The sequence below is a fragment of the Ranitomeya variabilis genome, chromosome 3 (assembly GCF_051348905.1).
Source record: "Ranitomeya variabilis isolate aRanVar5 chromosome 3, aRanVar5.hap1, whole genome shotgun sequence".
Classification (NCBI taxonomy): Eukaryota; Metazoa; Chordata; class Amphibia; order Anura; family Dendrobatidae; genus Ranitomeya; species Ranitomeya variabilis.
Window position 1 is genome coordinate 676,783,426 of NC_135234.1, and position 15,632 is coordinate 676,799,057.

At 46.0% G+C, this 15,632-nt stretch overlaps 1 protein-coding gene and 1 long non-coding RNA gene across 5 annotated transcripts in view; one reads left to right on the plus strand and one right to left on the minus strand.

Moving 5' to 3' along the window:
* Positions 1–7,076, minus strand: part of PRR13 (proline rich 13) — a 29,728-nt gene extending 22,652 nt beyond the window's left edge. Inside the window, exon 1 of the mRNA XM_077297990.1 lies at positions 6,965–7,076. The gene's annotated coding sequence lies outside the window, so the exon portion shown is untranslated. The remainder of the gene's footprint in view (positions 1–6,964) is intronic.
* Positions 7,077–7,230: 154 nt separating this feature from the next.
* Positions 7,231–15,632, plus strand: part of LOC143816966 (uncharacterized) — a 96,624-nt gene continuing 88,222 nt past the window's right edge. For all 4 annotated transcript variants that reach the window (XR_013224033.1, XR_013224036.1, XR_013224034.1 and 1 more), the window contains exons 1-2: positions 7,231–7,396; positions 8,973–9,063. This is a non-coding gene — a long non-coding RNA (uncharacterized LOC143816966). The remainder of the gene's footprint in view (positions 7,397–8,972; positions 9,064–15,632) is intronic.

The window sequence follows — 15,632 nt, forward strand, 5'->3', positions numbered from 1 at the left end:
TTTGTCTCCTGCCTTTTCCAAAATATCATCCAGAGTAGAGCCGAAAAGAAATTCTCCCTCACACGGAATATTACAAAGTTTAGCCTTTGTTTGGAGGTCTCCGGGCCAACATTTGAGCCAGAGGGCTCTTCTGGCTGCATTGGAGAACACCGCTGACCTGGCCGAAAGCCTGATGGAGTCTGCTGACGCATCGGCCAAAAAAGCGGCTGCCCCTTTCATTACTGGTAGGGTATTCAGTATACTGTCTCTGGATGTTTTGTCCTTGAGCTGGGATTCCAGCTGATCAAGCCACACCATAAGGGAGCGGGACGTGCAAGCTGCGGCCACCGCTGGTTTTAGGCCTCCTCCTGCTGCTTCCCAGGAACTTTTTAGGAAAGCATCTGCTTTTTTATCCATGGGATCCTTTAAGACCCCCATGTCTTCAAAAGGTAGGGCAAACTTTTTTGACGCTTTAGCGATTGCTACGTCTAATTTAGGTGCTTTTTCCCAAAAGGAGCATGCAGGGTCTTCAAAAGGGTATTTCCTTTTGGGTGTAAGTAGGGCCTTTCTTAAAGGTTTTTTCCATTCTTTATTTATTAAGGCTTGTATTTTATCATTAAGGGGAAACACCCTTCTTTTTTTCTGCTCCAGTCCACCGAACATGATATCTTGGACTGATTTTTTAGTGTGGGAATCAGCGAGGCCCATGGTACTTCTGACTGCTTTAATTAGGGAGTCTGTTTCTTCTAATGGGAAACAACTACGACCTCTCTGAGAAGAGGATGATGAAGAGGATGATGAAGAATCTGAGGAATTTGAACTAATCTCCCCACTATCCGAGGCACTAGAGTCAGATATAGGGACATTTTGTTTTAATTTTTTTACGTTTTTTACCCTCCTGGAGAGACTTAAAGGTATCTTCCACCTGAGTTTTAATTAATGTTTTGAGTTCTGTGGCGAACCCTGGAAGCCCTTCACAGAGAGTCTCCTCCATACAGGATTTACATAGTCTTTTTTCCCATGAGGCCGGTAAATCTTCCTTACAAAGCGCGCAGATCCTATGTTTGGACTTCCCTGCGCTCTTCCTTCCCTAAAACAACAAGAGAAAAGTAGGCTCTATTAGCCGGAGCATTCACGGAGATCACTCACCACCTGTGTACCCTCAGTACCGGCTGTGGATGGTCCGTATCGACAGTATGGTGCTCCTTCGATCCGGATGCAGCACTAGAATTTTTGCTGTGCTGAGATCCAGACCGTGCTCCAGTTGCACGCCGCTGGACATGAGAGGTTGCTTGCCCCTGCTGCCGGCGTTTCTGCTGCTGCTGCGGTGCCTGCGTTTGCTGCGCTGGTGAACCCTGCAATTCGGGGTCACTCATAGCTGCTGGGGAACGCTGGCTGTACTCCATTAGAGCAACTAGCCAGGGAGACAGCCCCCATTTAAATACTCAGCGCGCCGGTTTCCGCGTGCTTCCTGACGCTAGGTTGTGCGCATGCGCGAATCCCAGCATGCACCGCACCGTCCCAGCAAGCCTTGCGCCGCCCAGAATGCCCTGCTTCGACCAGCAGGCATTGCGGCACCCGCGCATGCGCGTTACTAACCCGGAAGTGCGGCCCCATGCCGCTTGATGCTTCCTGGTGCGCCGTTCACGCGCGCATTGCCGCGCCGTGCTCCACCTATGGAGGGACCCCTCACCGTGGTTTTTCGAGCGGGTGTGTGCCATGTGGAACCCCCACGTAGTGAGGATTCCTCTAGGAGCCGCAGCGCTGCTGCTGCGGTCCCCCGCTCACCCTAGAGACTCACTGATCCCAGCGGTGGCGCATCGGGTGGCCCAGCCTAGCCGAGGCAGGGAACCCCCGCTGCCTGAACCGGTCTGACTGGCCCCGGAATCCAACGACGATCTGAGGTAAGATCTGCTGCAGGTCCCGTCAAGGACAGGAAACCAAACTGATGCGGGAGAGAGGTACCGCCTTTTTATCTGTAGGTTTCCTGTCCTTGGTGGGCGGATCCCCTCTCTCCGTGGTGCCGTCATGGGGGACAGAGAAAAAAATATCATTATGTGACTAACTTGGCTCTTGGAACTTAAAATTACCTACAGAGCCCCTGCAGCTCACCGGACCACTACCCATATTCCTCTGGTGTCCTCACTTTCTCTTATCACTTGAATTTTAATGTGATGGCTGCAGTCAATCTGTGGCCCCATCAGTGACAAAATCTTCACATTGCGGCCACTGATTCGTTGCAAACCCATGATAAAGTTCCCAAAAGTGAAAAGGAAGGCTAAGTCCAAGCATTCACCGACCCCTGTATACCTTCAGGACTTGCTGGGAGATGTAGTTTCCCTCACCACCTGCACCGTCACATGCTCTTGCTTTCCCCTACAATGACTGTTCAACCATTCAGATTCCACAGTCTATTTAGGACGTGATACCTTGACGTAACATAGATAACATGTGAATGCACGAGCATCAAATAATGGTTTTGAATTCATTAATTTTTTTTCCTAATAATACTTCCCTCTCCACCTAAAAAAAAACATAATAAATGTAAACATTTACACTATCTGCACCAAAAAAAGTGATAACTAGAGACAGGCAACTTCAATTCCACTAAAATTTTACAAAAATCTGTGTTCTCCACAATCCGGATTTTTTGTAATTTGCTTGTCATGTCTATAACCAAAATGAGAAAAATGTTGTCTCTGTCCGAATATATATGGACTTATCTGTAGTAATACGCACTTCTTTTGTTGCATATTGAGATGTCCAGACTAGTCAGAAAGGAAGTCACTACACGTCGACCAGCCTGCTGACAGCATAACACCCCCCCTTCCCCCGAGCCGTCCTCACATTCTCCTCCCGGGACTTTGAATCCTGCGGCTGCTTGTGAATACCGCGACTTTGGGCATGCGGAGTGTGACCGCAATCCTGCGACAAAGATCCACTGAGCATGCGGGAAGTGACAATATTCACAAGCAGCGAGGAGGAGGGAGAATATAGGGAAGGCTCAGGATCTCAGAAGCGCCTCAGTGGGCAGACAAGCAGGACTGGTCAGCAGGTAGTGAACACCTTTCTGACTAGTATGGACATTTGACAGAATTTCCAAAAAGTGAAAAACCTTATAATGGAGTTGTATGTAATAATCTTTAAGGTTTCGTGCACACATTGAGTATTTGGTGAGCTTTTTTACCTCAGTATTTGTAAGCCAAAACCAGGAGTGGGTGAGAAATACAGAAGTGGTGAATTCTATTATACTTTTCCCCCGATTGTTCTACCCCTGATTTTGGCTTACAAATACTGAGGTAAAAAAGCTCACCAAATACTCAATGTGTGCACGTGGCCCTAAAAACACATTCAGCCGTGTACCGTAATTAGATTCCAGGTGTCAATCCTAGAACCTGTCAGGTGACTCCTGCTGCCAGAACCATGGACAGTATGAATCAGAGATCGGCTCCATTATTACAGATATCTTTATTTTACTGTGAAACCCCGTGGTCTTTTACAGAAAGCTTTGCACAGGAGACCGAGCTGCCTGGTCATGGAGGCTGGCCCCCGCTGACCAGAGAGAATACGAGAGAATCGGGCGATTATGGAAACGGCACTCAGTTCAAAGTCTGTCAGAGTCTAATCCGAATGTCAGTGCTCTGATCCTCTCACATAAGACAGGTGCGGAGGTGACGGAGAAAGTAATTTCTCCATCTTCTCCACTACCGGCGTCTGCCATAATCCCACAGCACAAGCACCCATAGACATCTATGGTTGTGCATGGTCCAATTCTCCCCCTGACTGTAGGACATTTCTTGTGACGGGACATATAAGCTGAAAAATGTGCCAAACTCACTAAGAGGCACTCACTGTTTGACTCGCTGTATTGCGTCATGTAAATGAGACTGGAGTAATGACTGGTAACATTTCCGTATAAAGTTGTCCAAGGGTGGGACCGAAATAATCAATTCCACCCCAGTGGCTGTCATCAGTGTGGCTACAGCTGCCATTTAAGGCCTCCACACACATTAGATAAGTCAGCATGATTGGCCTACCATCTCACATGTTTGGGGGTCTCCCGCCTCTCCTCCCACAAACAATGTCTGGGGAGAGAAAGGTTTGACCCATTGGTACTTCAAAGACCGATCCTTTTGTTCAGCAAAGAGATGAGACGCTGTGATACTCTCACAGAGAACACAGGAGATTTCCCATGTATGGGAGGGTCCGGGTGAGGAAGTCTCCAACTAAACGATCAGTCGATCGACAGCTTTCTATATTGGGGCCTTAGAGTCGTTGCTCCTCTACCACCTCACAGGACAGATTGTGCTGTAATCTCACACAAGATGGCATCACAAGTGATATGACGCCTTTGAGCCCCAGTCTTCAGATTCTCAGGAATCCTTGCTGATCATACTGGTAAACTATCCCTGTGTATCCAAGCCGCTCCCTGAGCAGAACACTGGCCGTATGGTCAGTACAAGAGAAGGGTGGGGTACTAACAACGCCAGGAGAGGAGTAATTATACTATGCACATTAACCAGAGCCTCGGTAGCCCAAGATACGGCTATGAGTCACTCTGTAATGTGTAACCTTAAACCTTGGGAAGGAAAAATCTTAACATCCTTGTACAAGATTAGAAAGAGTTCTGCGTTTTCTTACGTCCAGCAACGCTTGTCTATGGGCTGCCCAGGTATTACAGCTCAAGAAAGTGACTATGCCCACACACAAAGGTGGGACAACTTCTGGGGAGAAAGCAGACCCTTCTAACTTCCTAGAACTTTTACGACTTATGCAATAATAAAGGACATTTACGTAGGGCCCTGCATCATACATGTAGTATACCCAAAGCCATACCTGGGTAACCTTTTAACCTCCCCTCTCACCACTTTTCTAAAAAAGTAGATGGGGCTTATCAGGAAGTGACAGGCTGGATTTACTCCTACTTATGCCATAAAATGACGTCAATTATACAGTTAAGCATTGCCTTCTATGGGCTTGGCAGCTTCTATGACTCCAATACAAGTGAGGCCGGGGTCACACGAACGTTGGTTCTCTCATGCGAGAGAATCTGATCGATTATGTAAATGACACTGGGCTCAAACTCTGATCAGAGTATTAGCTCAAGTGAGAAGATGGACAACAAGATTTCTCCAACTTCTCCATTCTGTAAGTCGGCGGAAATCGGACTGCACTCAGGTCATCCAAATGCAGTCTGATGTTTTCCACACATCCATAGACTTGAACGGGGGAGCAGGTTCAGATTTGCGTAGCATGCTGGTTTTTTTTTTTCATATGCAGAATCAGCATAAGAAAAAAAAAAGCGCTGATCAGCACTGCCCCATAGAATAACACTGGTCCGAGGCTATCGGATCCCACCCATCCGATGTATAGGCTCGTGTGAGCAAGCCCTGAGTGGGCGATACTAATGTATAGATCTACAGCAGAATTCCCTGGGGCACTTTGGGAATACCCTTTAACCATCTAGAGTTCAGAAACAGACATCTTTTATGGTCCCAGGCCAGGAACCAACCTGATGGGACCACCACTGATTCCTTGCTTGGGTGGTCTCACATCTCCAAAGCATTTTAATACACAGTGATCACACATATGGCCTATAGCTTCAGTGCAGTCACTTCCACTAATAAGATGCCTATCGAATTGTTCAAACCCCACTCTTATACTGTTCACAGGATATATCAGTGGAGAACTCTAGGCCAATGATCCCTGAGGCGCTCAGAGGAGCCGTCCCTTCAATTTAGCAATTTTTAAGGCTCCCAGCAGTTGTGTCCCTTTTAAAGGGAACCTGTCACCTGAATTTGGCGGGACCAGTTTGGGTCATATGGGCGGGGTTTTCGGGTGTTTGATTCACCCTTTCCTTACCCGCTGGCTGCAATATTGGATTGAAGTTCATTCTCTGTCTTCTGGAGTACACGCCAATTGCCTTGCGCAGGCGTGTACTCCGGAGGACAGAGAATGAACTTCAATCCAATATTGCGGCCAGCATGCAGCCAGCGGGTAAGGAAAGGGTGAATCAAACACCCGAAAACCCCGCCCATATGACCCAAAACTGGTCCCGCCAAATTCAGGTGACAGGTTCCCTTTAAGGAGAATCAAGGCTGACCCTATAAACCGCTGCCACCATCACATGCGACCTGTAAATACCTTCCTAAAGTCACATCCATTAGTCAATTTTACCACTGCATATCTTATAAACAAAACCAGAAAAGTCCTGCCCCAAATGAAGGCTGAAGTGTCCGCTGGGCGTATCTGAGCCCTTCAAGTCTCCTGATCAACCTTTGCGAAGCCTTGCCCTGGGGCGGACACAGACAAGAGGGCCAAGAACAGTGCGTGGGCCGTTTACAGTCCAATAATGTGTCTATGGCAGAAGCGGATCGGTAGTGGCCCCTTTACCTCCTGGGCCCCTATATGGCTGCACAATAGTATGTGGGGTACTAGTGATCACTACAACAGGACTCTGCGGCCTGTGTGGCAGAGCAGGACCCCGGCACACGCACACCGTGTCGGCGCCACCCGTGTGCCCGCAGAGTACTGGGCTCTGTGCTGGTTCTGATGGCCCACAACCACGCTCAGGGTCAGCGCACACCACGGCGTGGATCACTGTGGCTGTGCCACAATCAATAGACCAGTGGCAGCCTGACAGGACACTCAGACAGAAGGGGCACACCCCGGGCACACCTCACCCGCCACTGGCACAGGCCTGGGGGGTCACTGCTGCTGATGGGACAGTTAGAGGGACCCAGTCATTTATAAACCGTAGATTTATCCACGGTCACTAGTGATCATCATTATCTGGGAGAAAAAGGTCCTGACATCTCTGTCCTGCACTATCACGTGAGAGCTGCAGATACCAGGAGGTGGAAGCACTGCATGGCGCAGCAGGGAAATGTGACCGGAGGAAAGCACCTCTATAGGGTCAGCGGTATAGCGCAGTCATGTGACCCACCGGCGGCTATACGGGGCACGGGAGCGCAGGGATACGCACCTGTCAGGTACAAGCTTCTCTCGCTCGTCGCTTATTTTATCTTCTTCCGGGAGACTTTGGACTATTTTTTATTTACGATCACGCCCACTCCGCAGCTCTGCCTCTGATTGGACTCTGTGTCTCGTCACTCCCTGAGAAGCCCCGCCCCAGCAGTAGGTGCCGCCCCCTGACCTCGGGACACACCCAGGTTATCTGTACCGCAGTGTCCCCTCCCGTGGAAGGAGTGATAGTCGTCAGTCACCCAGCAGCGTCTGTCTGGCGCACACATGACCGGGCTGTCGGGTGATGATGACACAGCACAAACAGACACTGCTGCTCTCATTGTGTCATGTAGCTGCACTTAGCTTTTCTATTTTTATGCTGTTTTTCTGTGTAGTTTCACTTTGGTCAGTGTAAGGTCATGTCGTGGGTTTGCTGCTGTTATGGATTTTGGTAAACATTTTCTTGCGTATTTGTCCCTGCACAAGTTCAGTATTTGGTCAGTATTTTACCTCAGTATTTATAAGCCAAAACCAGGAGTGGGTGATAAATACAGAAGTGGTGACGTGTTTCTATTATACTTTTCTTCTGATTGTTCCACTCCTGGTTTTGGCTTACAAATACTGAGGTAAAATACTGACCAAATACTGAACCTGTGAACATGGTCTAAGAAAACGACGAAAAACTGCTGCAAAAAAGTAACATCGCAATGTAAAAACGCCATTGGTGCTCACGGTTCGGCCTTTCCTTAGTCCTTCTAACCACTTCAGGGTTTGGAAACAATGAAACGGTTAAAAAGGCAGCACATTCATTGCTAAATTATAGAAAAAAGATGCCGCTACAGAAACTACAGCAAAACCGTGAGAGCGGCGGATTTTTCCTGAACCCGGCTCCGCCTTGAAAACTCATGGCGGGTGCACCATCGTCTTTAAGACGTCCGCGAGCAGAGATGAGGCAGGCGCCTCTCCACATTAGGGCAGAGACAGACTGCCGTATTTCTCTGCAAGAATCGCATCGTAAACCTGGTGCTGGCTGTCGCTCTCCTGACCTGAGCTTGACAGCTGCATAGTAATCCATCATACTGTTTGGCTCAGGTCAGGAGAGGTGGCGGCCAGTCCGTGCAGTGCCATGCGACCCTCGCACGAGTTATACGGACGTCTGTCTCTGCCCTTATGGAAGCATACTTATTTTTATCTAATTTACATAATTATCTACACGTGAAACAAATGTTAGAACCCTCCTACATAGTGGAAAATAACGCATCGTACCAGTCCTCCAATAGAGAGACTGTAAATCGTGTCCCAGTCTTGTGACCGCCGCAGTCAATTATTGGCAGAAGAGGAAGTGCAGAGACTGACGGAATTTGTAGAGCGTTACGGTCCATCCACACTGCACAACGTGCATTAAATAACTGCCAACCAGCAACATGCTTCATAGTCGGCGATCATTGGCTGCTTTCTGCCTACACACAGTGTACACAAAGCCGTCAATCAGTGGTGTGGGCGGGGTTACACAGGCTCTGGATTCAGAGAACTGCTACCGTAGACCTGAGCAAGGAAAACAGTGATTTAATTAAAACTGCAGCCAGAAGCCCAGTAAGTGACAAATCGCTGGAATCAGAGTCTCTGTCTTTACATCATGCTGCTCTCAGATGGGATATTGAAGATCTTGCGACCAATTCCTTTAAAGCCAGCTAAAAAAGACCCAAAAACAAACATTTCACCCGACGAGCGAGCGTGTTGCTCTTTTGTAGGGTAATCAGCAGCATGTTTCAACTGCACGATTCTTAGGATAATATATGCAGTGTAAATGGTCCTTTCGAAAAGGAGCTTCATCTGTTAGTTTTACAGTGCGCAGTGTCATTTTGTTGCAGCATTGTCTTGTATTGGTGGAGAAAGGTTGAACTTGCTGGACCTAGGTCTTTTGTCAACCTAAGTAACTATCATACTGTCAATACTGTAAAATATGAACATGGCCTCATTCTCGGTTCACATTATCTTTTTTGTACATTTATTTTTACCCATTGCAGGAAAACAAGAAGAATAAATTGTTCCAATAGCAAAACCACAAAGGAAAACCCAACAATTGCCACCATAGCACAGCATAGCCTGGGGCTACAGGTAAAGTACAGCTTATGTTGTAATAGTCAAGCAGCGAGATGTTGGGTATGTGGGAGCCTAGTCGTGTTTTTTTAAATACAAAACTCAATAAAAAATGAATGGGGCAAAACCAGCCCACTATCCAGAATGCATTGACAGCAGATGTCAGGAGAACATCATGGGAGATGAGCCAAGATGTTTTGGCGCCGCTTTATTCCTCTGTCCCCATTGAAATAAACATGCACCTGGCCAGGACAAGCTCACATGTACATAGGGGGATCGTGAGGAATAGCTATTTTTTTGTATTGTCCATTATGGTGATAAATCTGCTTTAGGTCGGTTTCACACGTCCGTTTATATCCAGTACCAGAAAAACCGGTACCGGAGATATCCGTGTCCCTGTGTGTAATACTTGCGGCACACATGTGGCAACCGTGTGCTGCATCAGTACCACATGGACGGCCGCCGTGAAGAAGCGCTATGGTAAGTGCTGTTCCCCGGCAGCTGGTGCTGAAGCCGGCTTTCATCATTCTCCCCTGCTCTGCCGGCAATCAGCGCAAGCAGAGAAGAATGATAAGGGTTATATTAAAGTCAGAACAATGACAGCAGGTGGGGGCTTTTGGGACTATTACTCCCATCAACCGACACCTGCTGCCGCTAATAACAGTGTCAGCAGGAGCGGATGATCGGGGTATTCCTTAGCCGCCGCCTGCGCTATAACTAAATAAATGAATGAAAAACACGGCGTGAGTTCCCCCTTATTTTCTTGAACCAACCAGGCAAAATTCACAGCTGGGGGCTACAACTTCACCTGTCAGCTTCAGCAAGGTTGGTTATTAAGAACAGAGGGGTCTTAACGCTGTTTTTTTAATTATTTAAATAAATAATTTAAAAAACGGCGGGTGGTCCCCCCATTTTTGACAGCTAAATACCAGGCTCTTCTTCCCTTAGTTGAGCAGTGCAGCCAATGAGTGGCTACTGATTGGGCCAGATGTAACGTGGGTCATAGGAAGCCCACAGTGGACACAAGCAGAAGTACAGAGGAGCGGTTTGTCCTACAGTTGATTCTGTAGGATTTCTTATGTTAGGACCACCATGGGCATATTTTATATTAAATAAATGTAGCAAACAGCCCCTTTTTAGGTGTATAGATCGCTTAAAGGAGTTAGCCACTACTTTATAACATCCCCCTTTTGTCCTAACAGCTGCAATCAATAATTTTTGTATTTAGCTTTTATCACCTTACTTCTAAGTCACAATCTTGCTGATGGTCACATGATTTAATCTCTACACTATTTTCTGACAGTGACTTTCCATTCAATCTGCTGCTCTTCCAACCTTTGGGTTCAGAAGCCTCGTCACCAATATGTCACACACTCTTCTCCTCATTCATAGTAGCATTTTAATGTCTGGTTTGTCAAATGGATCAAATTTGTTTTCTTTTGTTTTTTTATCCATTTAGCAGATTCAATTTATTTGGTCTTTATTGACTTCAATTGGCAATTTTCATCCAGTAATCAAGTGCATGACCTGACACGATCAGTGTATATTCAGGAGACGCTGTAGAAAGAAAATTGCACACAAAAGGGAGACCCTACTTGAGGAGAAAAAAATAGTCACATAGGAGGTTTTGGGGTAACCACCATAAAAACACAGTTGCTGCTGAAATGGAATCGGTCGAAAAAGGAAAAACATCATTAAAATACTGCAATCAGTGATAAGATTAAAATGACACAAATCCTGAAAATTTCGTTTTTGTGTTTGTCCATGCTCTGTTTGCAAATGGAGCATCTTCCGCTCAACTGTTTAACTGAGCTTAGAAGTGTGGGGTATGACACCCCATACAGCGCACAATGTTTGTGGGCATACTGTTAGGGAATGCTAGTCAGGGCAAACATTTGGAATCTGTGAGTTTGAAGCAATTTAGTAGTTTGGGGTTGTAGTTCATGGCTAAGACATTGTATTAAATAATAATGGAAAACAGACAAGTTTGATATCTTCATATTCCTAACAATCCTTTCAATGAATGTATCAGGTCAGTTACAGTAAACTGCATTAAAATGCAGAAGTGTTTTTCATACATTTTTTTCATTATAAAAAAAAATACATATAGAACACCAACTTATATGCACCTTTTTACACAATGTAAATTGTACAGTAGTATAAGTAAACATAGAAAAGTAATAGCTAAAGAGATGCAGGAGAGTCAAAACATTTATGTTTCTCCAAAACCAAATTTCTAAGTTTTCATTACACATATTTTGCTCATAGTGCCAGAAAGTAGTTGAGGTCCCCATACACATTAGACTAAAGTTGGACAAAACCAACAACATTGGCAGTATCCGATGACAGACTAATGTGTATGGGGAGCCTTCCGACTGTTGAATTTTAATAGGTAAACCTTTTGTATGGACAGGTGCTCGCATAAAGAGGACAGGAGCGCTCTGCAGAGCATTTCTCTGTACGATGGAGTCAGAGATAGCATTCAGTTAGACGATCATTTGACCGCTTATTGAATGTTTTAAAGAAAGGTGAAACCAAAAATAGGCTAGTAAATAAGGTATAACGAGGTGCACACACCTAGATACTATAAACTACACACAAAACAAGCGTAAAATGGGAGGTGTGATAAATGCACCCAATAAAAATAAGACTGATGCACTAAAGAGAAAAATATTTTATTATTAGTTTTTATGAACCATGTATGGACATTCCATTTAAAGAGGACCTTTCACAAAATTGTTCATGTTGAACTGAACACACAATGTAATAGAGGCTGCTGACCAGAATAAAACGATTTTTGTTTTTTTGCTGTCTGTTTTTTATAATTTCGCCTCTTTGTTGCAGAGACATTAGCGGTTAAAGTATTCAGCAACTAAACAGTTTATTGTCTAAGTGGGCATTACCAGAGAGATTTTACTGGGGGTGTGTACTTCTTCCTGTTTTTGAAGTTGCCCAATCATAAGAGCAGCGCCCCAGGTTCCTGGTCATTGCAGTAATATCATTCTCCTCTAGGGGGGAGTGATGTTACGTTTGGAGGCAATAAAGGAGATCTCTTTACCAGGTATCACAAACATGCAACACATTTCATACTCCAGTCCACCAGGGGGAGCTATGCTCCTATTTATTAGGGCACTCTTCACAAATAGGTAAAACAGGTGGTCTGGATAGGAAGTTAGGCAGATGCTGGCTGAGCTTGACTCAGGCAGCTGCTAGCTGAGCTCCGCTCAGTTAGTTGGTCCCTGACAGGGGTGGGATCCTGTCAGAGGCCTAGACGGAAGGACACGGAGCTGCGCCTGCCCCACGTGCAGCAGCCCCTAAGAAAGGACACGAACAGAGAACTGTATTGTAGAGGGTGAGAAACGAAGTCATAGCAAAAGGAGTGGAAACCAGAAGGAGTTCTGCCCTGCACAAGCTGCCTCCTCCTGAGGCGCAGAAATCCGGTAGCCGGCAAACCGAGGGAGCAACAAACCTTTATGCCTTGCTCCAGAGACCGTCAGGACAGCTAATTTCACGTTGCCTATCCGCCCCTACACCCAGGAGGCACGGTGGCACCCCTCAGAGGCCGGGGCGTGCTAGAGTCCCTACAAACAGCCTCAAGCCACCAGTCATACGGGTTTGTCCTATCCATTTGGGGGACAGAGAGAGAGAGACATAACATCTATAACATCTACAACATCTGTGAGGACCTTATGAGAGGCTCAGCAGTGAGGTACTACAGCACCCAGGCGCTAGAGGAAGGCTACTGATTTCCACCTGGATAAGAGGACTCTGGATTTGCCTTCAAACCGACCGGACTCTGTCTGCCCTGTGATCTGGTGCTCTGGACTGTGGATGCTGAAGCCTTCAGTAAAGGTAAAGAGACTGCAACTTTGTGTCCTTGTTCTTCACTGCGCCTCTCATCATCCACTATCTACACACTGGGAAGCCCTGGGGATACACTTCACCTGTGGGAAGGTATACCATCTAGCTGCCATAACATCACCCCAGCGGACCCCTTAAAGCAGCGTCGGTCACCCTGACCGAATACCACAGGTGGCATCACGAACACTTCCCCTTTAAAGACCTTTCCCTTTTACACGGACGTCCCTAGGGCCACGGACCGGGTCAGCCACCGTGACATCCCCCCGAGAACCGAACGACCCGGTACCGAGAGCCCCACTGCCCTTGGGGGCGCCCCCCATAAGCAGTTAGCAACACTCTGGAGAAATAAGACGCCCCCACCACAGCATAGAACAGGCTCAGTGTGAGGCATGTAATGACAAACAGTCATCTCTCCGCACTGCAGATTGATAGACATGTGCTGGAGCACAGCAGACCAAAGGGTAATTAACTGACAGCTTGCAGCTCTCATTTCTGGCAGTCAGTGTGGGGGAGAGGCAGTGCTGGAGAGTTTGCAGTACTACACTAGCTTTAGCAATGGCTAATTTGGTCCTCCAAATAAAGCAAACTTGAATTTTAAAGGAAAGCTACTAGAAGTCTTTGCAATGAGACTTAACTTCTGCAATACTGACGCTCCCCCCACACTGACTGCCAGAGATGAGACCTGTAAGCTGTTAATTAATCCCGCTCAGGTCAGCTTTGCTCCAGCACAGCATTACTCTGCAGTGAGGAGAGCAGACTGTCATTACTTGTCTGGACACTGAGCCTGTTTTAGGCTATTGTGAAGGCATAGTCCTCTTTCACCAGTGTGTTGCTTCCATGTTATGATTGGTCAACATAAAAAAAAGGGGTGCCTGCCCCCAGTAAAATATATCTGGCAATGCCCACAGGTCTTAAAAAAATTAATCTGTTTGGGTGCAGAATATTTTATTTGCTATTATCCAATGAAAGTAAAAAGAAAAAATATTTATTCTGCCTTGTAGTGTCTATTACATTATGTGCCCAGTTCAACAGGAAAAATTTAAAACAGTGTTGCTATGAATAACCAAGAGGCGGCACCATGATAAGTGTACACGCCAAAATCACCCTTCCCCCAAACATAGGAAGATCCCAGACATCATGAGCACATTGAATCACATGTATTAGTAAAGAACATGTCAAAGATGAGTTTTAGTGAGTTTTTGACTCTGTGTCAAAAACGCAGTGACTTACCGTTCCAGCCATGTGGATCGGATTTATAGAAATCGCACGCCAACTGTGTTTTTTGTTACTCAACGTAAACTGACCTGTGGTGCGCGTTTCAAATTCGCAATGTCAATTTCTCTTGTGGGTACGCTGAGTTTTCTGTGCAGATTTTTCTCATAGTCTTGCATTAGATGTGGAAAATCCATTGGTAAAAAAATGCACATGAGTTTTTAGTGTCTCTGCAGCGGAAATGCATAAAAAATGCATGTAATCCGCACATAACTGTATCAATAAAGATTTGTCAAGGCCAAATACCAGGAAGCATCAAAAATAAAGAAACTTTATTTAAAACATGATGCACCAACAAGAAACAAAAACCGCTGTGTAAAAAAAGCGATTAAATCGCATATAATGAAACACAATGAAATAACGCAAGTAACTTAATTAACTTAATAGGTGTAAAAATGCTGAAGAAAATTTGCAACATCAAAAACTCACCAAATATTCATCTTGAGAAAGGCTAAGGCTAAATTCCCACAATGGGTATTTGGTCTGTTTTTGATGTTGTGCCCAGAAAACGCAACATATTACAATTTCAAAACAGAACTAGGCAACATATTTATATGGGCAATCTAAAACACTGAATCGTGCCAGAGAAACCCAAAGTCCCAAGGACAAAGAAACTCCATATAGATGATAGAAAGAAAGGAGTAAAACGGAGAAAGCAAATAATACAAATAATTTTATTTAATCATACAAAAGTTAATACATGCGAGTATAACAGCAATAAATATGGATGGTAGGAATAGGGTGAGTCCCCGCCAGTAAAGTCCACCACCTAAAAAATGTGTAATTAATTTACTATTTAGTAAGAAGGCAGCTGCCCATATGCATAAGGTTAGCCCTGGGAGACGTAGATTCATCCCCCACACAACAATTATTGGCAACCAAACAGGTGCTTACCGACAAGATACGATGGTGGCGTATACCGGGTGGGATTCAGTCCAAACAGGACCCCCGACGCGCGTTTCGCTAGCGCGGGTGCTTCAGCTTTTTCAAGGGGAATGCCCCAGGCCCCTGTGAGACCCCTCAAATACTTCCGGGTCAGTACCACGTGATGAATCACGTGTGAGGATTCAGCCAGTCATGGCCGTAGTTGCGGCGCATGCGCGGTCGTGGCGCTCAGCCCCAGGTCCGGAACGGCCTCAAGCATCGCGCAGACGCGGTGGGAAATATCATAATTGTGACGCAGGGACTCTTCAGGTCAGGGGCATCGATTGCGTCCATCTCGGGGCCAGAGGTGGTAATTATAAAAAGGTATTGGCACAGCGAGAGGCTGCTTGGATTGTGCGCCTCAACACTCTGACCCCGAGTGGACTCAATGAATCACTGAGCTTTTCCTCGTTTTTGGGATAAACAGCCGACTATCCCATCCCGCGTCCATTTGTTATCTTCAAGACTCATATCATTTTTAACCCCTGCTCCTCATTCTTCTTATTTTTTCAATTGAATTGATTATATCA